The sequence below is a fragment of the Lissotriton helveticus genome, chromosome 11, assembly GCF_964261635.1.
Source record: "Lissotriton helveticus chromosome 11, aLisHel1.1, whole genome shotgun sequence".
Classification (NCBI taxonomy): domain Eukaryota; kingdom Metazoa; phylum Chordata; class Amphibia; order Caudata; family Salamandridae; genus Lissotriton; species Lissotriton helveticus.
In genome coordinates this window covers 455,611,223-455,636,192 of record NC_136072.1, presented here as the reverse complement: position 1 = coordinate 455,636,192, position 24,970 = coordinate 455,611,223, and positions in this window count along the sequence as shown.

Below are 24,970 nucleotides of genomic sequence, written 5' to 3'. Positions count from 1 at the left end.
GTGTGGGGAATTCGCGATCCATATTTTCAAGTGCCATTATGAATGCTTGTAGTTCAGCTCACTGAGCTGTACAATCTCCTAGAGATTGCATTTTTGTGACCATAGGTCTAAATTTGCCATCGCGCATACGACCTTTAACGATTGTGCATGCTGCACTATAAGCTTGCTTACCCCCATAGCAGGTTGTGCAGATCTGTCAGTATAAATTATACATTCATACTGGCCTAGAGGTAGAATTTCAGTAGGCAGAGGACATTCTTGTTCGTATTGCAGGAATGCTTGTGTTTTCAAATAAGGATCAAAAACGTATTCAACATCAGTTGCAGCAAGAGAATTAACCCATTGTATCCATCTCGGATGTAAAGCTTTAGCATTTGGAATGCTCGCTTTTGTCACTGCCTCTAAGGCAGGTACAGGAGTTACGACCTTAATACGTTTCCCCTGTGCTAGGGCTCTCTCTTTTGCTACAGTGGTTTGACCTGCTGTCAGAATTTTTTCTGTAGAAGTCAATTTCATTTCTGCTTGTCTGTACAAATGGGATTTGTATGCAATTGGTACTTTTTCACCTTCGTTAAAAGTTAAGTAGGTGAATCCGCATTGATCCAGAACGATTCGGATCACTAAGTTGCGTACGTATACGCGTGCTTGTAAATGTTTGGTTGCTAACATGTCTGTTTGCAGTGAACGCAAAATTTCTGTGTGTTTTTGTGTTCTATTCACTGTTTTAAAATCCGGTTTGATTAATTCTTAGAGCGGTGTAACCCTTTCTGCTTAGTTTAGAATGTAAGTTCTTCCAAAATTCAGGAAACCTAGAATCAGCTGCAAGTTTTTCAGCGTTTTTGGAAGTTGGAGCAGCGCACACTTTTCAAAAAGGTTGGCTGCCAGGCTTTTGCCTTCACTTGATAGTTCATATCCTAGAACGAGGACGTTGAGATGGGCAAGTCTTGATTTTTTTTAATTGAATTTATATCCTTCAGAGGCGAAGCCAAGTATAATAGTGTTCACCCTGTTCAAGTGCCTATCCAGGTCATCATCTGTTGGAGAGATATTATCGACATATGACAATGCCTTGTCATCATAAGTTTGTAGTAACTCTGTTACCCTTGCTGAGAATAACCCAGAACTATTCTTGAATCCTTGAGGGAGACGACAGAAGTGAAACTGTGTCCCTATTATTGGGTAAGCGGTCAAATACCTACTTTCAGGTGCAATATTTTGACAAAAGAAACCGTTAGAAATATCTAATGTGGTTTTATATTTTTTACACATAATGTTATTCATTAATACTGCACTTTGTGCATTTTGCACTGCAAATGTTTTGCAACAAGAGTTTAAGTGTCTGTAATCCAAAACTAGATGATATATAATGTCTGGTTCGGAAACATGAAACAAAGGATTGTTCATTGATGAGATGCATGTTTTAATCACCCCTTGATATTCAAGTTGATCTAAGATCTCCCTGACTTTTTTTTAGCTTCTTGCTTAACTGTATACTGTGGTTATGCAGTTGGTTGATTTTTAATTGGATTTTGTGGTGAGGTGAGTCCTCATCCCATCCTACATGATTTTTATATAATGCTGGGGCTTGGGCAACTGCCCATTTCCTGACATAAGTATATATCTGAAAGAAACAGGTTAGTATTAGATTCCTTACCTTAGAATATCCCCAGGCGTCAGACTGGATCTGGAAAATTTTGCATAGCAGTACCTCTGCACGTCGGTATGTGTCGTCTGCGGCACCACGTCCGTCGTCGGCGTCATTGGCGCCGGGATGACGTCGTAGGAGTACTTATAAGCCGCCCTCGTGCGCTGACGTTTTTTCCGTGCCAGCAAGCGCAGGTCCGGAGAAAGTGGTACCCTTTAGCCACTTTTTGACTAAGCTTTTTTGATCCTTTTTGGATCCATTTCGAGTCTACGACTCCATCGGTGCCGGTAGGGACGCCCGGGTTCAAGCCCTTTGCCGACTGCAACCGACTGTTGTCTGTTACTGACCCTCATCGCTGGTGCCTACCTTGCCTGGGGCCTGACCACGATGACAAGTCGTGCCCCGACTGCCGGGCCTTGACGTCAAAGGCTAGGCGGGAGTGGTCCCATAAGCACCTCGAGCTCCGGCAGTCGGCCCGTGCCGTTCGAGGTCCCGGTCCGGAAGGAGGTCGAGGGACCGGTCGAGGGGCTGGAGTCATCACAGCTCGGCGAGTTGACACCACTCGTCGGGCTGCAAGTCCTCAGATAAGAGGCACAAGAAGTCGAAGAGGCGACATCGCTCTTCTGACTCCCCGCTACACTCGCGCGATGCGGCCGGGCGTTCAGGTGACACCGCCCACGCGGCTCCGCCGGAGCCAAAGGTGTCAAGGCCTGCTTCATACCCGCCGGTCCATGGGCAGAACGCGACGCCGGAGGAGATCGAGGCCTTCCTCATGGCCATGAGGTCGCTCACTCCTCCGTCGGGTTCCGCGGCGCCTTCGGGCCACATGGCCCCGACTGGGAGCCCAAGCAGGCCGGGTGCTTTGGCCCCGGCACCGTCGGGTGCTTCGGTCCCAACGCCGCAAGGCCGTACTGGATCCGGGTCACCGCTGGTCGATCTTACGACCCCTCCGGCATCGACCCCTAGGGTATCACCCCCGACGCTGTCCTCGTACGATGCCGTCCCTGGTCCAACCCTCGGTCTGGATCCGACGCCGGAGCGGTGTCGCTCGACGCCGCTTTCGGCGCCGGCTGAAGAGTAGTTCTTTGAAGATCTGGATCCATCCTTTACCCCTGAATATCAGGAGATGGACGACAAGGGAGGCCGGGAGGGGTCTGAGGACCCTCTGGCACGTGAGTGCCAGTCATTTCAGGACTGGACACAGCAACTAGGGGAGGCCAGTGGCCTGGATACCTCCCCTGAAACTGGTTTTGTCTCCCCTCCTACCGTGGCTACGGAGTAGGGAGCTACTTATAGTGTGGTGCTGATGAGGCTTGGCTCTTGAGCTCCCCATCGCAACGGTGAGGTCTAACATCCTCACAGAGGTCCTTAAACCGCAGGTAAGGTCCCCAGAGCCTCTACTGCCGTTTAATGAGGCTCTCACGGACGTCCTGTTGAGCACTTGGTCCAGGCCGACTACAGGTCTGCCTGTAGATAGGACGTCGCTAGGCGCCACCGCCCTGCTCTGGGCGACCCTAGTTTCTTGTCCACCCACCCCCGAGAGCCTGGTTATCCAGGCCTCTACTTCCCAATCCGCATTCCCAATCGCACCTCCGGATCGGAAATCCAAGAGGTATGAGCAATTCAGCAAGTAGATGTTCTCCTCCCTTAGTTTGGGGTGCGGTCGGTCAACACCGAATGCCTCTTGGGCCGTTACACCCACTCCCTGTGGGATACAGTTGCGGCCGTGCTGCCTGAGTGCCCGGAGGGAGCCCGGGTGAAGCTCGCTCAAGCCCTCGTGGAGGGACGAGATGCAGCGCGGTACTCCATACGATGTGGACTGGATACCATGGACTCGCTGGGGAGAGCAATTTCCACGTCTGTGGCGGTTAGCCGCCACGCCTGACTGAGGTCCGCCAACTTCTCGGCCGATGTCCAGAACACCCTTATGGACATGCCGTTCGATGGCAGCCACCTCTTTGGTGGCAAGGCAGATAGTGTGCTGGAACGCTTTAAGGACTACAGGGCTACGGCCAAGTCCTTGGGCCTGTCGGCCCCGCGCCAGCAATCTTCTGCCCAGCGTTCCTTTCGTGGCCACGGAAGGGGCGCCCCCCACACGTCCTGCCAGCCACGGGCCACAGACTACCATTCAGCGTGGGGGCAGTCGTGGTTACCGTTGCGGCGTTAACAGGGGACAACGACGCAGCCAGTCCACATCCACCCCCACAGCATCCGCCTCAAAGCCTTCCTTGTCCGAGCTTTCAGGCCCATTTGGCACCAGTGGGGGGCAGGGTTCGCCATCACCTCCTCCACTGGCGTTCCATCACATCGGACAGATGGGTGCTGCAAATCGTCCGAAGGGGCTACTCCCTCCTCTTCGAGGGGACCCCTCCAGCCATGTCACCGCAGAACCACCACCTGTCGGGGGATCACTTGAAACTTCTGCAAGAGGAAGTCATGGCCCTCTTGGCCAAGGGGGGCATCGAGTGCGTTCCTGGGCCAGAAGTAGGGTGTGGTTGTTACTCCTAATACTTTCTGGTTCCCAAGAAGGGCAAAGGGGGCTTACGCCCTATCTTGAACCTGCGGAACATCAACGGCTGCCTCCGGAAGGAGAAGTTCAAGATGCTAACTCTCACTCAGGTCTTAGCTGCCCTGGACCCGGGAGACTGGAGGGTAGCGTTGGACTTGCAGGATGCTTATTTTCACATCCCCGTCCTGCCGGCCCACCAGCGTTACCTGCGGTTCACGGTAGGCCACGAGCACTTCCAGTTTACCGTGCTCCCCTTCGGCCTTACCAGCGCCCCACGGGTGTACACGAAAGTGATGGCGGTGGTCGCAGCTCATCTGCGCATGTTAGGGGTTTCAGTCTTCCCCTACCTCGATGACTTGTTGTTGAAGACAGGTTCGCCCCAGATAGTCGTCAGCCACCTCCAGACTACGGCCGACCTCCTGCACCTGCGGGGGTTGTCCATTATCGTGCCGAAGTCACACCTGTGTCCCTCTCAGAAGCTCCTCTTCATCAGAGCGGTTCTAGACTCGGTGCAGTTTTGGGTTTATACTTCCGAACAGCAGCTTCGGGATATTCAGGCTCGGTCCACATGGGAGAGGCGGAGATCAGAGGACTCCGGTCTCCAGCGGAGTTCCGGCTCCACATCAACCTTTTGGAGCTGCGGGCGATCCGCCTTGCACTGAAGGCATTCCTCCCCTCTGTCCGGGGGAGTGTAGTGCAGGTTTTCACGGACAACACCACCGCCATGTGGTACTCCAACAAACAGGGCGGGGTGGGGTCGTGGACCCTATGGCTGGAGGCTCTGCGCCTCTGGTAGTGGCTGGAACATCAGGGCGTAACCCTGGTGGTTCAACACTTGGCAGGTTCCCTGAACACCAGGGCGGATGAACTCAGCCGTTGGTGCATGATGGATCACGAATGGTGTCTGAACTCGGACGTGGCGCAAGGTCTCTTACAGCAGTGGGGAGAGACTTGGTTAGATCTATTCGCCACAGAAGAGAATGCGCAATGTCATCAATTCCGCGCGTTGGAATTTCCAAGGCGGCACTTGTTCGGCGACGCTTTTCGTTGCGAGTGGAGTTGCAGTCTGTTGTACGCCTTTCCACCTCTACCACTTCTGCCCAGAGTGCTGAAGAAGATCAGGCACAACGGGCCCAAGTCATCCTTGTGGCTCCGGACTGGGCACGAAGATACTGGTATCCCGATCTACTCAGCATGTCAGTCGATCCCACGATTCGTCTGCCTCTTCAGGAGGACATTCTGTCGCAGCAGCAGGGGACGGTCCTCCATCTGAACCTGTCCAGCCTCCACCTCCATGCTTGGAGATTGAGCGGCAACAGTTGAGGCCATTTGACTTGCTCCTGAAGTCTGTGATGTTATTCTGGCGGCCAGACGGCCCCCCACAAAATCGGTATACACCTGCACGTGGAACAAATTTTTGGCATGATGCACAGCAAAGGCTGTGGATCCACTCTCTGCCCCTCTTTCTGAGGTTCTCCTTTTTCTTCGTTCTCTTGCCCAGTAGGGCTCTGCTCTGGGCACTATCAAGGGCTACCTCTCTGCCATTTCTGCCTTCTTAAGGCTACCTGATCAGCCCTCTTTGTTCAAGTCCCCAGTTGTAAATAGGTTCTTGAAGGGCATCACTCATATGTTCCCTCCTGTTCCTTTCGTGATGCCTCAGTGGGACTTGAACCTTGTTCTGACTTATCTGACGTGCGCTCCCTTCGAGCCACTTCATAACTGTCCTCTTCGTCTTCTTACCCTTACGACTGCTTCCTGGTTGCCATCACCTCTGCCAGGGGAGTGAGTGAGCTCCAGGCCCTTCCTTCTAAACCTCCTTTCCTTTCTGTCCATCTGGACAAAGTAGTGTTGCGGACATGACCCTCTTTCCTGCCCAAGGTAGTCACAGCCTTCCACATTGGGCAGTCCATCACCTTGCCCACCTTCTTTCCGCCTCAGCATCCCTCGAAAGAGGAAGAAAGGCTCCACCTTCTGGACCCAAAACGTGCGCTCTCGTACTATCTGGATCGCACACGCCAGTTCCGGGTGGATGACCAACTCTTTGTTCCTATATTCCCAATAGGCTCTGCGCATTGGAATAATATAAACAGCAGTGTAGACGTAGGACTGAGGTTGACTAGGTCTCTACTGACTATATTAGACTTAATTAGTTTTGCCAGCTAGCTCAGAGGTCACTAGAAACTTTCTGGAATGTTCAGGAAAGAGTTAACTCTCCTGATTTAGAGAAGAAGGGATTAGCTTCTGACAACCGCATAAACATGACAACTTTGCTCCCTCAGAATACAGAGTGTATCTCTAGAGTCGTGTGAAAACAATAGACAGCTATTTCACTCAGCCTATCGTGCATACTTAGTTTCACCAGAGTGCAGAGAAATAGAGAGATGGGCGTTTTCAATAAAAGGTGTTATTTATTGAGCAGTCTTCTTTCTCATGCAAGAGAAATGAATTGCCATAATTGCAATACTTATCATAAAGTAAAGTGCGTACAGTAAAAGGAGTATTATGAAATAATACTGTAAAAGCATTGATATGGTTTCTTAGCCATATGATACTTTAAAATGGATAAAATATATACATACATAAAAACATTAACTAACGTACTCAACTGGTGCTTCTAATCTACGCATACCCCGGTGTACCTGACCTAAGCCTAATACGTGGGAAGGAGTAAGTTAGTAGCAGTTTTAAGTTAAGTTGTTTTTTGCCAAGGAATCTGAATCAAGAATTCTCTCAAGGGTTTAGTCAGCTCCGTACCTGGGTAATAGAATGCAGGAGGTCTTGTATCTCTCTCTCAGGACTCGATATCCCAGCAACCCGCAAGGGTATCTGGAAACACCGGAGCTGGATTTTCTCGGCAGGAGAAAAGACAGTGTCTCTTTCAGTGCGTCAAAGGGGAGGGGCAGCTTCCGTGGGCTCTCGCATCAGCTGGGCTCTCGGGCAAGTTGATAGCTGCTCTGCTCCAAACCACCGTGTGATTGCTTAAGGCAACGTTGGTATATTTATACCTCAAAGGTGCCGGGTTTGACGTAAGGTTGGACATAAGACGTCAATAACAGATGTCACTAAGAACTGGCCGTTCTTTCAGTGCTCGCAGGAGTTCTAGGACAAATCAAAACAACGGCATGGGGAATTCCCAGGTTGCTGGAGGTTTGGTTTGTTTAAAGAACGCGTTGTACTTTCTAGGAGTCTAGGGAAGTAGCCTTGCCTAATTTGGACTGCATGGGCTATGACTAAATATGGATATGATTCTTATGCCTTTATAAGGATATTATTTATTATAACCACATGAGGGCATAAATCGGGAATATTGAATTAGGGTCCTAGATATAAAAACAACAGTTACGTGGGCGCTAAGAAGGGACGGGGGGTGCACAAACGAACCATTTCCCGATGGGTCGTCTTGTGCATCAAGGCTTGTTATTCTTTGGCTAAAAAGGAGCCTCCTGTGGTGCTACATGCCCATTCCACTCGGGCTACGGCAGCTACCACTGCCCTGGGTCGTGGAGTCCCCTTGCAGGACATCTGTCAGGCAGCTACGTGGGCCTCGCTGCACACGTTCGCAAGATACTACTGCCTGGACAGCCAAGTCTGGAGAGATGGCTTTTTCGGCCGTTCCGTTCTCCAGGACTTTCTGGTGTGATCATTGGTTCGCAGACCCACCACTGGGGTTGGTATTGCTGGGGTATCTATTCTAAGGTAAGGAATCTAATACTAACCTGTTTTTTTCAGATGCACAAGTTACTTACCTTCGGTAACGATAAATCTGTAAGAAACAGTAGTTAGTATTAGATTCCTTACCGTCCGACCCATCCTCCCCGTTCTGCGAACCGATATCTAGGGTTAAGGTCATCCCCTTTCAGGGCCCTAGTTTCAGGACACCAGTGTTGGTTTTTATCATGGCTCTGTGTTTCTGGCACGGAAAAGCTGTGTATAAGAACTGATGCCACCACGTGAGGGCGGCGTCTACGTACTCCGACGACGTCATCCCGACGCCGACGAAGGACGTGGAGCAGCAGACCACGCCTACTGAAGCGCAGGGGTACTGCTACGCAAAATGTTCTGGATCCAGTCTGACGCCTGGGGATATTCTAAGGTAAGGATTCTAATACTAACTACTGTTTCTTACAGATATATTGTTACCGAAGGTAAGTAACTTGTGCTTCAAATGTATTGGAATATGATTAGAGAAGGCTGGCATAATTATGTATTCGCTATGTGGGCACTCCCTGACAAATTCTTTTGGCCAGTCTTCTTCTGCTAGAAGTATATCAAAACCTTTGGAAAGTTGCTCCCAAAAGAGTGCTTTCACTTTTCTTGGTATGTCTCCTTCCATCCGGAGTGTTATTTCATATAACCTAAGAGGAGAGCTAACCCTGGTGTCTGCACTTTCAACTTGAATGAATGCATTCAAGTCCACTGTCTCCACAAGTCCCTTCAGGTTCTGGCGAGCTATTGCTACTTCTGCTGCGCTGTCCAACATTGTCTGAGCCCATTCTCCATTCTTGAGTTGTATCCTCAAGATCATCGGCATGTCTGATTTTTAGACCTGCTACCTTCTTTTTGGTGAATTGAGGTTTTGGTTTCCTTTTCTGAACATGTTGATGGTCGTTGGACTTCACACGATCTTCCTTGTTGTCTGACCATCCTCTTCTTCTGGATGTCTGTGACGATATCTGAAAGGTACAAAAGGAACGTGTATCAGTATCTTGATACCTGTCAGGTTTTCTCAAATTATCCCTATTCCTGAGGTTATACCTCCTTTCAGAGGGCTCCTTTTGAGGAGGCCTACCTCAGGAATGAGAACGCTTCTCTTTGGAAGTTTGTTTGCTATTCTCCCACTTCTTTTTAGAAGAGGTAGGAGTGTTTTTAGTAAAGACCTTTAAAGGACTTTCGGACAGTTTCCCACCCAAACTGTCTGCCTAATTCTTCATAGGATTTTTCAATTATTCTAGCTAGTACTTGTGGTTGTTCTGTTACATCAAATTCCCTTAACTTTTGGCAGATCGCCACTGATGCTGCTTCTCCTTTAATATTAGATCATATTATTGATGAGACCTGGTTAACATTTTTCAGTAATTTCCTACCTAAATTCAGAACAGGCTCTGCCCCGTATTCATTTCCAAGTGGTGCAGTCTTCCAGATATGGTGTGATCCCCATTGGTAAACCGATTGTTAAAATTCTGTGTTTTTCATGAGGGCTAGTATTTGGAAATACTGCTTCAATTTGAGTAATTTTTTGTGCTATCCAGAATGGAATTTTTTCACGTTTTGCGGGTAATTTACCCATGACTGCGTGTAAAGTCTTTGGTGTAATTTTTAGTATATTCCCCTGTTGAGAGGTTTCTTGTGGAATAACTACTGGAGGTTGGACTGTGAGAGTCTGCATGACATATTTAACCAATTGTCTGTAGATTTTGATTAACTCTTTGAGTTGAGTGAGTAATTCTATGTCTGACATGTCATTAATGTCCGGATGTGGTGTATAGCCGGTTAAAATCAGCCAAGTTGCTCCTGGCCTACCTAGTGGACCGAGCCTGGTAATGTGATTTAAATGTTTTAGGGCGCCTTTAAACCAGAGATTATGCTCCTGACATGTGAGTGGAATTTTAATATCCTCGAAAGGAATATATTCCTCTGGTGGATCATCTTCTTTGTAGAGGTGAAACATATGAGTTACTGGATTAGATTCAGGGAATACTATCCATGAATATAATATTTCTGTCTGGTGATATTCATGTGCCTCTATCACAAAAACTAATCTACCACCTCTTGATGATAGGCCATGTTTTATAAGTTTTAGAGTGATGGCTCTCCTTAAATTTGGAGGAATGGTTATAACATTCTCATCTTTTTCTTGGAAACCTGTGAAGTTAAGAGCTGCTTCGGCATTGTCGCCTGTAGCTCCACCGGCTTCGGTGGTGTTATCCCCGTTTAGGGACTTTTTTTTGTTTAATGAAAACTGCAGAGCAAGTTTCAAGGGAGCAAAGATAAGGTGCACAATATTTTGGAACACTGTATCCTTCAACGTTGAACAAACCAAAAAACTCATACATAGGATTTTTTGGCCTACTCAGCTATGGCGGATATTATCCCTTACCCACTCCAAACGTCTATTGGAGTATTATGATTAAAGGGGTCTCTGAGAAAAGCACGACTGAGTTACTTCAGTATCTAGCGTTAAATTAGTGCCTTACCAAACCGTTGGGTACCATGTAGTTCCTATATCCCTGATAGGCTCTGCGCATTGGAATAACCTGCACTATAGATTTGATGTCAGGTACCACTGCAGTCCCAGGTAGAAGTCGCCGTTCCCTAGGAGCGAAGCTAATGTCTCTACCTTTCCAAAGATTACCACCCTCGCTGTGTAATCATAAAACACACAAGAGAAGGTAGGTAATTCCAGAAAATGCAGAGACCCAGAAATGACCCAGAAGTAGCTCTCAGTCTGTACAGAAAAGATTGGAGAACCCTGGTGTATAAGGAGTCATTTTATCGTGTGAGAAACACTCAAATAGTTTGTTTAGCAGAGGACTGCTAGACGTGATACAAAAAACGCTACTCAGCAATTCAGCCCCAATTGCTTTACAAAGATAAAAGACAAATGCCTTTACTGCATGTATAGCTGACAGGCTTGTTTTTGTCTTTTCAATATTAAACCTATGACAAACATTCTAGAAAGAGCTGCCACATGAATGTCAAGCAAATTACATTTGTATTTCTGCAAAGATGGGTACTTAAATTTTGTTGAAGGGCTGTTTTTAAATATCCACTTTTTCTCAGTTTACAGCGTTCTGTCAATGTTTTTTAAGTTGTTGGGAGGACCATGTAACCAGAATCAACATAAGAGAAGAGGAATATTTAAGTCTATGTCTGTGTGTGGATTTGCTCCAAGTTTAAAAGTAGTTTCCTTCATTGCCAAGGACTTCTACTCAATGTTTGTTTTTTGGGACCAAGAAATATTTTTGCTTGTGCCACTCTATAGGCAAGACCCAAAATATTCACACCCTATAGTTGTTTGCCAAACGCTTAGCTTTGGCAGTGCTTTTATTCTCATGGTTTTTTTGTAGAACCATATGGTGGTTCCCCCACAATAAGTTTCAGCAAAATCCATAAAAAACCAGCACTGGTAAAGCCAAAAGGTTGACAGCCAATTATAAGGTTTGAACATGTTGGGTATAAATATATAGGCAAGCCCAATTACATTTTCACTGGACAATGGAGATGAAACAAAATGTTACTTTCACCTTTATCTCGAAAGGAAAAACATGAACATCCTCCATCTCAGGGCAGATCGCCACATAAAGCACTTTGGAAACCGTGGCAAACCCCCTCCTTTAGAAAATAATTCCCAACCCCTTGCCACTAGCTCTGCAACCAATCGAGAATAACGGGTGCAAGCTACTTGAGTAAGATCTCTGGCGATCAGTATTAATGCAAATTCACTAATGTCCTGCATAATAAACACCCTAACGAGCATGTGCAATATCAGACTGCTGAGTTTTAAGTAGCAAGACAGCAACCATAGTCCCTCACTAACAACTGTGAGATGAACTTTGTTAATTTTTGCTAACTGCTCTGTTTATCCTATGCTGATGGCAACAGCTGCAGCCTCACCTGATTTAAAAGTATGTTTCCACCTTCACAGCCTCTTATATAGCAGTAACATGTTTTAAGTGTTAAGTAGGTGACTTCCTTGTAAACCTCCAGGAGTGGGAGGAGGGTGCATGAGGTGGGTATAAGAACAATAGAGATCAGGAGGAGGGCTCGGAAGAGGGCTTAAAACAACGCCAGGGTTTGATGATTAAAAACAATGCCAGGGGTTTGAGTCTCGGCAGGAGGCTCAACATCTTGTGATGCTGGGTAAATCACGTGGGAAACAACCTTTACAACGCAACTTTTACAACGCACTACCATTACAACAAAACCTTTACAACGCAACATCCATTACAACGCATGCATTTACAACGCAACCATTACAACGCATGACACTACAACGCTCACCACTACAACGCATGTCATTACAACGCATACCATTACAACGCATAACATTACCATCCAACACTTACCCTGCTGTTGCACCCCCTGGAGTTAGAATAGTAATTTTTACCCCTACACTATGCAACACTTACCCTACTGTTGCACCCCCTGGAATTAGAATAGTACATTTTACCCCTACACTATCCAATACTTACCAAACATGCAATGTAATCTAATGCGTTGTAATGGTATGCGTTGTAAAGGTAGTATGCGTTGTAATGGAATGCGTTGTAAATGTAGTTTTAAAAATTTCGTTGTAATGGCATGCGTTGTAATGGAATGCGTTGTAATGGATGTTGCATTGTAAAAAATGCGTTGTAAAGGTATGCGTTGTAAAAGTGTGCATTGTAACGTCATACATCCAAATCATGTATGTCTTAGTGTCTAAAAATGGATGTGTATCTGTGTAAAGCAGCTGACTGCTGTACAGCACTCCAATACTTTCAGAGTGTGGGGACAAACTTTTTTTCAAAAGTACGTCAGAAGCACGCAGCCAGTGGCAGGACACTGGTGTCCAGCCACCCACCAGAAGCAGTGCTTGGTCCAGGCTCCACAGCAGTATAACAAAGGCCCTGCCCAGTAAATTAAATAAACACAAGTGACGTGGGAGGCAGTGACAAGTAAGGTGAGGAGGGACCCATGTGGCAGCTAGCCAATGGTAAAAAAATGACCTAGGATCCATGTGGAAGCCAGCCAATGGTAAGTATAGTTAGGTAAGAGGCGGGTTCAAGCCCCTTTTGTATTTAAAAAGGAAAAAAATCTTAAAAGAATTCGCAAGCACAGAGCAAGTGCTGTGCAGGCAAAACTTAAAAAAAGGGCTCAGCACTACAGAGGAAAAGTCTCTTCAATTAAGTGGTTAAAGTATATTTAATTGATTGATTGTACTGTATGCGTTGCAATTTTATGGTCGTAATGACTGAAGTGTGTATACTTTTGTGACTTTCTTTATTTCAAAGTGAATAGTGCAGGCATATAAAATCAACAACGGAAGGTTGGTCAAGACTACATTATATCAACCAATGAATTATGCAATTTATCACAATACCGTTTACTACAGTTTTCAATGGTAGGTGGATCAGAAAGTGCAAATACGTACAGTACAATATGAAGATGGAGCAGCATAATGGAGCTAATGATTAACATAATTATTTAGCTAATAGCCACCCCACATGAGTACTCGACTGGCTAGAGCTAGACTTTAATCGAAACAGTAAGCTAATGTGCAACCTATGGTGCAGAGGCCAGAAAGTGCAAGTGCATACATATCGACAGAGAGATAGGTTTTATGCTACCATTTTTAGTTGGTTATGTTCTGACGCAGACCTTCTAAACCATTGACCGACAGTAATGTGTCCTGGTAGTTGTGAAAATCTATGACCTTAACAAGTTTATAGAAGTTGGCCTGGAAACCAAACCAATGTGAATTCTGTTTTGAATGAGCAAATATATATATACATTATATATATATATATATATTTATATATATATATCTGAAAGAGACACGTTAGTGATAGATTCCTTACCTTAGAATATCCCCAGACGTCAGACTGGATCCGGAATTTTTTTGCGTAGCAGTACCCTTGCGCGTCGGTAGGCGTCGTCTGTGGCTCCGCGTCCCTCGTCGGCGTCGTGGGCGCCGTGATGACGTCATCGGAGTACTTAGACGCCGCCTCCGTGTGCTGACGTCAGTTCTTCTTTTTTCCGCGCCAGCAGCGCAGATCCGGAAAAAGTGGTACCTTATTCTTTTTTGACTAAACTTTTTGATCCCTTTTGATCATTTCTTTTTCGAGTCTTCTACTCCTAACGGTGCCAATAGGATGCCAGGTTTTAAACCCTGTGAGGACTGCGACTGACTGATGTCGGTCACCGACCCTCACCGTCAGTGTCTCCACTGTCTCGGCGTCGACCACGACAACAAGACCTGTTCCGACTGCCGGGCCCTGACTTCGAAAGCTAGGCGGGAGCGGTCCCGCAAGCGACTCGAACTCCGGCAGTCGGCCCCGCGCCAAGAGAGGTCCCGGTCCGGACGGAGGTCGTGGGACCGGTCGCGGGAGCGGTGCCATCGTAGCTCCGGGAGTCGACATCACTCCTCAGGGTCGAAGTCAGGTAAGCACAAGAAATCGAAGAGACGTCATCGCTAACCCTGGGCAAAGCACTACGCTACGCTCGCGTACTTTGCAAAGTTTGCGCAACTTCGCACTACGCGAGCTGCACGTAGCACAGTGCGAACACGCGTAGTGCAGCGTAGCGTAGTGCAGCAGTCATTTTTTGCTTGTTCACGGTCCTCAACGTCATGTTCGCGACCGCAAGCAAAATGACATCCCGGCGTGATTCTCAACGAGGGGAAGTCAGGTTTCTCATTGTGAGTGGTTGCACATGCTCGCGACCGCACGCAATGAGAAACTACCAGTTCGCGTTGAGAAAGCTGCCGCTCGAGTAAAAATCAACTCGAGCAGCAGAAAACTACAGCTCGCAGTGTGCAAGATGTCGTTTTCAATGATTGCACAGTGCCGGATGCTTGTCCGCACTGTGCAATCATTGAAAACACATCTTGCACAGTGCGAACATGCTACTACGCAGCTCGCGTAGTGCTACGTGAAGTTCGCGAAGTGCGAAGTGCACTTCGCGTAGCTTCGCGTAGCGCTACTTTGCGAACTACGCCCACCCTTAGTCATCGCTCTTCCGACTCCCCCCGACGCTCGCACGACGCGGCCGGGGGTTCAGGTGGCACTGCCCACGCGGCTCAGTCGGAGTCGTCGCGTCAGGCCCCATACCCTCCGGTCCCTGGGCCGCGCGCGACGCCGGAGGAGATCAAGCGGTTCCTCATGGCCATGAGGTCCCTCACTCCCCCTGCGGGCTCCGCGGCGCCTTCGGGCCCAGCGGACCCGTCTGGGGGCCCTAGCGGGTCGGGGGCTTTGGCCCTGACGCCGCCGGCGCCTTTGGGCCCGGCGCCGCAGGCCCCCACTGGATCCGGTTCCGGATCCGGGTCGTCGCCGGTGGACCTAACGACCTCCCCGGCGCCGGTCCCTCAGGTGTCACCCCCGGCGCCGTCTTCGGGCGGCGGCGACCCCGATACCTCCCTCAATCCGGTTCACGTGCCGGAACGGCGCCGCTGAGCACCGCTTTCGACGCTGTTTGGAGAGTTCATCTTCCATGAGCCGGCCCCATCATTTGACACCCCTGAGTACTAGGAGATGGGTGATGAGGAGTATTGGGAGGGGTCTGAGGACCCTCTGACACGGGAGTGTCAGTCTCAGGAGGACTGGACAGGTGGACTTGGGGATGCCAGTGGTCTGGACACCTCGCCAGACACTGGTTTTGTCTCCCCTCCTACCGTGGCTACGGAGGAGGGTGCTACCTATAGTGTGGTGCTGACGCGGGTGGCCAAGGCCTTGGGCCTTGAACTCCCCGTCCCGGCCGTGAGGACTAACCTGCTCACTGAGGTCCTTAAACCGCAGTCAAGCTCGGCTGAGCCTCTGCTGCCGTTTAATGAGGCCTTGACCGACGTTCTTTTGGACACTTGGTCCAGGCCCACTACAGGTTCGCCTGTAGATAGGAACGTGACCAGACGCCACCGCCCGGCCCCGGGCGACCCTTGTTTCCTGTCCACCCACCCCACTCCTGAGAGCCTGGTGATCCAGGCCTCCAATTCCCAGACCGCATTCCCGTCGGCTCCGCCTGACAGGGAATCCAAGAGGTATGAGCAATACGGCAAGAAGGTATTCGCCTCCCTAAGTCTGGGACTGCGGCCTTCCAACACCGCATGCCTCTTGGGCCGCTACACCCACTCCCTGTGGGATACGGTCGCGGAAGTGCTGCCAGAATGCCCGTTGGAGGTACGGGCTAAACTCGGCCAAGCCCTTGTGGAAGACCGAGATGCGACACGTTATTCTATTCGCTGTGCACTGGAAACCACCGGCTCACTGGGCAGAGCGATGGCAACGACGGTGGCGATTCGTCACCCCGCCTGGTTGAGGTCCGCCAACTTCTCGGCTGATGCCCAGAATACACTCATGAACATGCCGTTTGATGGCCGTCGCCTTTTTGGCGAGAAGACAGACCATGCGCTTGAGCCCTTTAAGGACTCCAGGGCTACGGCCAAGTCCTTGGGCCTCTAGGCCCCGCGCCAGCAAACGGCTGCCTTTCGCTCCTTTCGTGGCCAAGGAAGGGGTGTACCCACACGTGCTGCCAGCCACGCATCGCAGAGTAATACCCAACATGGTGGCGGCCGTGGAAACCGCCGTGTCGGCGGTCGGGGACAACGGCGAGGACAGTCCACACCTTCCCCCGCAGCATCCGCCTCAAACCCCTCCTAGTCCATGCTTTCAGGCCCATGTGTCGCCAGTGGGTGGCAAGGTTTGCCATCACCTCCTCCACTGGCGCACTGTCACATCGGACGGGTGGGTGCTGCAAATCATCTGAAGGGGCTACTCCCTCCCCTTCGAGGCGACCCCTCCAGCCATGCCACCGCAGAACCACTGTGTATCGGGGGATCATTTGCGACTTCTGCCGGAGAAAGTTACGGCCCTCTTGGCCAAGGGGGCCATCGAGCACGTTCCTGGGCCAGAAGTAGGGTGTGGTTGCTACTCCCACTACTTTCTGGTACCCAAGAAGGGCAAAGGGGGCCTATGCCCTATCTTGGACCTACGGAACGTCAACGGCTTGCTCCGGAAGGAGAAGTTCAAAATGCTGACTCTGGCTCAGGTCTTGGCTGCCCTGGACCCAGGAGACTGGATGGTAGCGTAGGACTTGCAGGACGCTTATTTCCACATCCCCGTCCTGCCGGCCCACCGGCGCTACCTGCGGTTCACGGTTGGCCTCGAGCACTTTCAGTTTACCGTGCTCCCCTTCGGCCTTACCAGCGCCCCACGGGTGTTCACAAAAGTGATGGCGGTGGTCGCAGCTCATCTGCGCAGGTTAGGGGTGTCAGTCTTCCCCTACCTCGACGACTGGTTGTTGAAGGCGGGCTCGCCCCAGACAGTCCTCAGCCACCTCCAGACGACGGCAGACCTCCTGCACCAGCTGGGGTTCTCCATCAATGTGCCGAAGTCACACCTGTGCCCCTCTCAGAAGCTCCTCTTCATTGGAGCGGTTCTCGACTCGGCGCAGTTTCGCGTCTATCCCCCCGAACAGTGGGTTCGGGATATTCAGGCTCTGATTCCACTCTTTCAGCCTTTATCCCGGGTCTCGGTCAGGTTGACGCTGCGGCTTCTGGGGCTGATGGCCTCCTGCATCCTGCTGGTGCATCACGCCCGGTGGCGGATGTGGGCTCTGCAGTGGGACCTGAAGTTTCAGTGGGCCCAGCATCAGGGCAACCTATCCGACCATGTCCTGATCTCGGAGGGCACTGCAAGACAGCTGCAGTGGTGGCTCACAGACCGCGATTGGGTCAGCGGCAGATCCCTCTCCCTTCCCCAACCGGAGCACGTAGTTGTGATGGACGCGTCCCTGCAGGACTGGGGAGGCCACATGGGAGAGGCGGAGATCAGAGGCCTCTGGTCCCCGGCGGAGTCCCGGCTCCATATCAACCTTTTGGAGCTGAGGGCGATTCGTCTAGCACTGAAGGCATTCTTCCCCTCAGTCCGGGGTAGTGTAGTGCAGGTGTTCACGGACAACACCACCGCCATGTGGTACTGCAACAAACAGGGCGGGGTGGGGTCATGGACCTTTTGCCAGGAGGCTCTGCGCCTCTGGCAATGGCTGGAACATCAGGGCATGACCCTGGTGGTTCAACACCTGGCAGGATCTCTGAATGCCAGAACGGACGAACTCTGCCGTCCGTGCATGATGGATCACGAATGGCGTCTGAACTCGGACGTGGCGCAAGGCCTCTTTCAGCAGTGGGGAGAGCCTTGGTTAGATCTATTGGCCACCAAAGAGAACGCGCAATGTCATCAATTCTGCGCATTGGAATTTCCAAGGCGGCACTCGCTCGGAGACGCTTTTCGTCGCGAGTGGAGTTGCGGTCTGTTGTACGCCTTTCCGCCTATACCACTTCTGCCCAGAGTGCTGAAGAAGATCAAGCGCGACCGGGCCCAAGTCATCCTTGTGGCTCCGAACTGGGCACAAAGGTATTGGTATCCAGAGCTACTCAGTATGTCAGTCAATCCCCCGGTTCGTCTGCCTCTTCAGGAGGACCTTCTGTCGCAGCAGCAGGGGACAGTCCTCCACCCGAACCTGTCCAGTCTCCACGTCCATGCTTGGAGATTGAGCGGGGACAGTTGAGGCCATTTGACTTGCCTCCTGAAGGATGTAATGTCATTCTGGCAGCCAGGCGTCCCTCCACAAAGTCGGTATACGCCTGCAGGTGGAACAGGTTTGTGGCATGGTGCACAGCAAAGGCTGTGGATCCACTTTCTGCCCGTCTTTCTGAGGTTCTCCTCTTCCTTCTTTCTCTCGCCCAGCAGGGCTCTGCTCTGGGCACTATCAAGGGCTACCTTTCTGCCCTCTCAGTATTTCTAAGGCTGCCTGATCAGCCTTCTTTGTTCAAGTCCCCTATTGTTAATCGTTTTCTGAAGGGCATCACACACATGTTTCCTCCTGTTCCGTTTGTGATGCCTCAGTGGGACTTGAACCTTGTTCTTACATTTCTGATGTGCACTCCCTTTGAGCCACTTCACAACTGCCCTCTCCGCCTTCTTACTCTGAAGACTGCTTTCCTGGTTGCCATCACCTCTGCCAGGAGAGTGAGTGAGCTCCAGGCTCTTTCATCTAAACCCCCTTTCCTTTCTGTCCATCCGGACAAGGTTGTGTTGCGGACTAGGCCATCTTTCCTGCCCAAGGTTGTCACGGCCTTCCACATCGGGCAGTCTATCACCTTGCCCACCTTCTTTCCGCCACCGCATCTCTCTAAAGAGGAAGAGCGGCTCCACCGTCTGGACCCAAAACTTGCGCTCTCATACTATCTGGATCGCACACGCCAGTTCCGGGTGGATGACAAACTCTTTGTTGGTTACATGGGCGCTAAGAAGGGAAAAGCGGTGCATAAGCGGACCATCTCTCGGTGGATCATCTTTTGTATCCAGGCATGTTACTCCTTGGCTAAAAAGGAGCCCCCTGTTGGATTACGGGCTCATTCTACCTGGGCCACGGCGACTACAACTGCCCTGGGCCGGGGAGTGCCCTTGCAGGACATTTGCCAGGCAGCTACGTGGGCCTCGCTGCACACGTTTACAAGACACTACTGCCTGGACAGTCAAGTCCGGAGGGATGGCTTCTTTGGTCGTTCCGTCCTCCAGGACTTTCTGGTGTGATTATTGGTTTGCAGACCCACCACCGGGGTTGGTATTGCTGGGGTATCTATTCTAAGGTAAGGAATCTATCACTAATGTGTCTCTTTCAGATGCACAAGTTACTACTTGTGTAACAATATATCTGTAAGAAACATTAGTTAGTGATAGATTCCTTACCGATCCACCCATCCTCCCCGTTCTGCAAACCGATATCTAGGGTTAAGGTCATCCCCTTTCAGGGCCCTAGTTTCAAAGGCACCAGTGTTGGTTTTTAACATGGCTCTGCACTTCTGGCGCGGAAAAGCTGTGTCTAAGAACTGACGTCAGCACGCGGAGGCGGCGTCTAAGTACTCCGACGACGTCATCACGGCGCCCACGACGGACGCGGAGCCGCAGACGACGCCTACTGACGCGCAAGGGTACTGCTACGCAAAACATTTCCGGATCCAGTCTGACGCCTGGGGATATTCTAAGGTAAGGAATGTATCACTAACTAATGTCTCTTACAGATATATTGTTACACAAGTACTTGTGCATAAATATATATATATATATATATATATATACATATGTACATATATATATATATCATGCGTGACTCCATTTGCCGCAGTCTTCGAACCAAATGGATGCGGCAAATGGAGTCACGCATGATAGTCAGACTCAGAACAAAACACCCGAAAGGGATGAATTTTGGAGAGGATCTGCATATTCATCTGGAATGAAATGTTCTCAATATGATATTGGGTACTACACCCTTAATTTGGAACATGACTGAAATAATGAGGAACACTAATGAAAGACTTGGGTACTATACCCAGAAATTGTTTATATTTCATTATGAAGCCACAGTGAACTATTAGTCACATATGTGCAGTAATCCAAAAGCACACATTGTCTTTCTTCTCTTTTTTATTTTCACAAAAAGTAATGTAACTACAATTCCCACAATGCTTCCTAAATGGCTAGATATGGGATAGTACAAATAACAACACTGTGGAGGGACTAACCAACCGTGAGCAAGGCCAGTGTTGGCTGAAACGCGTTGGTGGGGTGAAGTCTTGATTAAAAAGGCTTAAAATATTTCCTGATTGTGCCGCCTCTTTTGTTTGCCGAAATTTTCCTGGGTCTGGATCCGACCCCTGGGGGGAGCACACACTGCTGAGCGCTCTCGTGTGGCCTAAGGATCACTTTGTGTAAAGATATATATACATATGTACGTATATATACACATATATATATATATATACATGCATATATATACATATGTACATATATATATATATATATATACACACATACACATACATGCATACAAATACATACATATATGCATATATTTATATTTATATTTATTCCCATGACTGTTGATGCTAAAGAATGTCCAGCCTCTCGAGTCGTGGCTTGTAAGCAGGCATCACCTCTATATATCTACATAACAGATACTCCTGCATCCAGGGTGAAAGCAAGCCCACTATGCGGCTATGAGTTCAATTTTATTTATTTGGAAAAAGAGTTAATTTGGCATGACGCATTTCGATCTCTATCCCAGACTTAGTTCTTCCTTAGTAGTTACCAACTGTAGGGCACATTCTCAAGGAGTTATCTGCACTTTATCGCAGCCAAAGTTGCAATAAAATTATCAACCCATTCACAAGCTGGTGCTAACAGCCCATAGTACCAGTTTACCTGCGATAGCAGCTGCAAAAAACATCGCCACAGATGACCCCCGCAACCATCGATAATGAGATGCAGACTAGGCGTTCCCGTGCCAAAAGCCGCAACAGCACCACTCCCCAACATTCTCAACGACCAGCCAGATCGGCGAAAAGACTACAAAACATGTGATAAGGCTCGTTAGCAGCAGGAAACTAACACCTGCTCTGACCTGGTGTAAAGTCGGCGACAGTCTGCACCACAAAAGGGAGCCCAGCCCAGACCCACACTTGAAGAACAACAGATGCCATGGAGCCACTGAACATGCGGCCCGGACACCCATGAGGGCCACAACACCCACCGCCACACCCCCAGGACCACCCCCCCAACACCCACCCCGGGCCCCACCCCAGGGACACCCCACCTCCCCCGGACAAAGAAACTGCACATCAACGGCTCAAAAACATGAACAAAAGCACCCACCTGATGTCGCACAATTGCAACAATCAACATACATGTGTGTCAGGCACTCATCAAAGGACAGGGAGAGCGAGAAAGAGAGAGAAAGAAAAAGAGAGAAAGAGAGAGACTGAACAAGGAGCGCAAGGCCAATCAGGCCCTTGGCTCATGCAAACATGCCAACAGCTGCGTGTGATGCCAGGCCTGTGATATGGGGTGCACAAATTTCGTGACAAAGTCAGCGCGAAGGCCACATCACAGTTAAGAAATGAAAGCAGTAGTCAGACTAAAATTAGGTATGAAAGCTCCTTTGTCTCAACACACAAGGTGGAAGGCTAACCGAACCTCGGAACTTGGTCCTAAATGCGACTGGCACACCCTGCGTGAGATACCATACCAGCCTCCGACGGCTCACACGCCACGAACTGCGCTAATGAAAAACCAATGTGCCCACACCCACTTGTCCCTGTATGACTTGCACCTGCAAGCGATGCCCTTGACAGATTGGTTGAAAACAACCCATACGTCCAAACGTTACACACATACGACTCATTAGCCTGAGCTGTGGCATATCGTCCACAGAACTACCACCGGTCTGAGGAGTTCTAGTGCTACGAGACCAACAAACGCTATGGCAGACATACCCGGGCACATGCACAACCCCTGTCATGTGGCACTGTACCGTGCACGAATGCTGCATCTGTTGGGATCACTGTCAATGGCAGTGTTGTGAATCAGTTTCCGTCTTGCCTACGTCACCTGTGTCCAGCCCTGGTTCCACTGTCGACCAGGCACATTTGAATGCCACATGGAGGTCTGCCAATCCAACGCAATGGTAGCTGAATTGGATTATGACCAGACAGTGCGCTACCTGTTGGCCCACGAACAGGTGTGTCACCGGGATAGCCGTGCATTTGATGCACTGATCTTTGGCATATGTACTGGCAGCTGTGCATGGGAGATTGCACAACTCTTCGTGTGCAGTGACCACCTCGAGGCGGTCCCCTATTGGGCTTTGTTGCGATTGGAGAAACAGCATGGACATAGCACATCTGCCCTGACCAGTTAATGGATTGGGTCACCCTGGTGTCCTTGAACAGGGCAACAACATACTATTGGAGCACATTGTCCATGAAGCTGCACTGGCATTCATGGACGAGTAACTACGTTCCTGCAGCCACATCCGATTGTCACCCACAGCACAGGTCCCAACACCTTGTTGGATCGTGGGGAATGCTCACACATCCCACCACAACAGTTGACATGTCTGTCTTAGTCTGGTCTCTGAATGCATGTGCGTGGAACAATGTGTGTGTACACACACCTGTGCAAGGTGATGCGGTTCCATGGTTGGAGCAGCTCAGCGTCGTTTGGCAATGTAACCAATTTGGACATACTGCTGGGGGAGAGTACAAACATGGCAACGTAGCACGACATGTGACCTTGTCGGACCCTTTCGCCTGATCACTTTCAGCAGAGCAGACAGCCGGTGCAGTCTGGTGGTGGGACAAGACTCACAGCCCATGAGTCCTCAAAGTGCACTCTCACACAGGGCAATGGGCAAACGCCTCCCTAATTATTGCACCTCGACATGTTCCCTTGCAGCGTGTAAGTGTCTTAAGCATGTCCCTGCATGTTGTGGCTGTTGCCTTGTCCGTACTGACACGCACATGCCAATAAAATCAACGCAACTTTACTACTGTCCAATGTTATGAGTGTTGATTATATTTACAAATCGTGTGCCACAATGAGCATCGTCCCTACTCAGGCAGGGACTGACTGAGGAATGTACAATGGGGGTGGGACCCTTTGGACTGCTCCACCTCTGTGAGCCAAACATTGTGTTCGGGATTGTTGCTGGCAGGCCTGTGCACTTGTCATCAGCAATGTGAGTATGGTGTCCAACCTCTGACCATGTGAAGCAAGGCTATAAAGCAAACCAGAATGTGTCTACACAGATGTGTTCGGGTAGGTATGCGAAGGGAAGTTCTGGTGTCACATGTGATGTAGGACACCACTTCTGGCCAGCTACCCATTTGGTCATTCCTACACACAGCCTTATTCAATACAAGGACGTGTGCCTACGTTGGGGGGGGATGCGAGATTGTGAAGGTGAGTACTAGCTGTGGCCTCATTGTACAATAACGACAGTCATGCAACTGGCCATGTGGCTCAGAGTTAAACATGCGCATTCATGTCATTTACCAGGGTGAACCTTCTTGTGCAATCATTGTCCCTACATCCCTCCATACTTTCATACTTGAGTGAACATAGTCATGACACATCTGTGTGATTTTAAATGTTTTATTCACATTCTGGTGAATGTCGGAGCTGGAGCTGTACATGGCCATGCCAAGCCCACATTACATGGAAGCCCTGGGGTGTGCCAATCATAATCTTTTGGGGATTGAAAAGTGATTTGGGAGAGTGCAGTCCGCAGCCGGATTGCTGTGTAATTGTTAACCAGATAAGATATGGCAGTCCATGTCGGGGGCCAGGGGAATGTCGCAGAGTGTTCCGGGGGTCAGTGGAAGGTGTTGTCCCAGGGCATGATGCATAGGGCAGGACCAGGCAGGGACAGGTCATATGGCGGTGATGGATGCTACTACCTCCTTCCTCACACAGTAATTACCATCCAGATCTTAGTCCTCTGATACTTCTACTTCTTCTGTATCCGGTGTGTGTGGCGGGATAATGGCTGCATCACAGTGAGCCACTGACACATCAGGGGTCGGAGATGTGTTTGTCGAAGTTCCAGCTTCAGTCATCTGGGACCGGCTCAGTGGCAGCAATGGCAGTATGATGAACTGCAAGGCATGGAAGATCCCAGCTACATCTTGCTGGTGTTCAGCCGTGGCAGCCATACCTCCAGCCTGCATCTGGTCTCAAATGTCATGCGCATCTGTGCCAACTCTGTGCTGTCATCACTGGTGCCTGTCTTACTAGAAAGTTCTTGTATCCGAGTGGTAGCCCCAGCGATGTCAGCCAAGGATTGTCGTGGAGCATGGTGCGGACAGTGGGTGTCCGTTAGGGACTGTAAGTGGTTCCTGATAGGACTCAGATACCCATGTATGGCATTGAATTTGGCTGCCATGAGCTCGAAACCCACCCGCAGTTGATCAGCCAACTCCACCTGGCAATCCAACACACAGCGTTGAAATTCCATGTGTTGTTTGTGGGCGTCCTGGGAGACAGCTGTGGTGTTGTGTGTTTCCTGCTGTGTGGTCTGTGTAGGTGGTGGGGGTCACCTCGAGGCAGCTGGGCTGCCCTGCTCCTGGCAGTGATGTGCGGAGACTGTCCATTAGCCATTGGAGTGTGTCTGAACATATGTGCAGGTAGTCCTCTTCATCTTCACTGATGGGATTTGTGGTCTGCTCTGCAGTAAGTGTTGTTTGTCCCTCTGCAAGGTTAAGAGGAGATGCAGGCTAACAG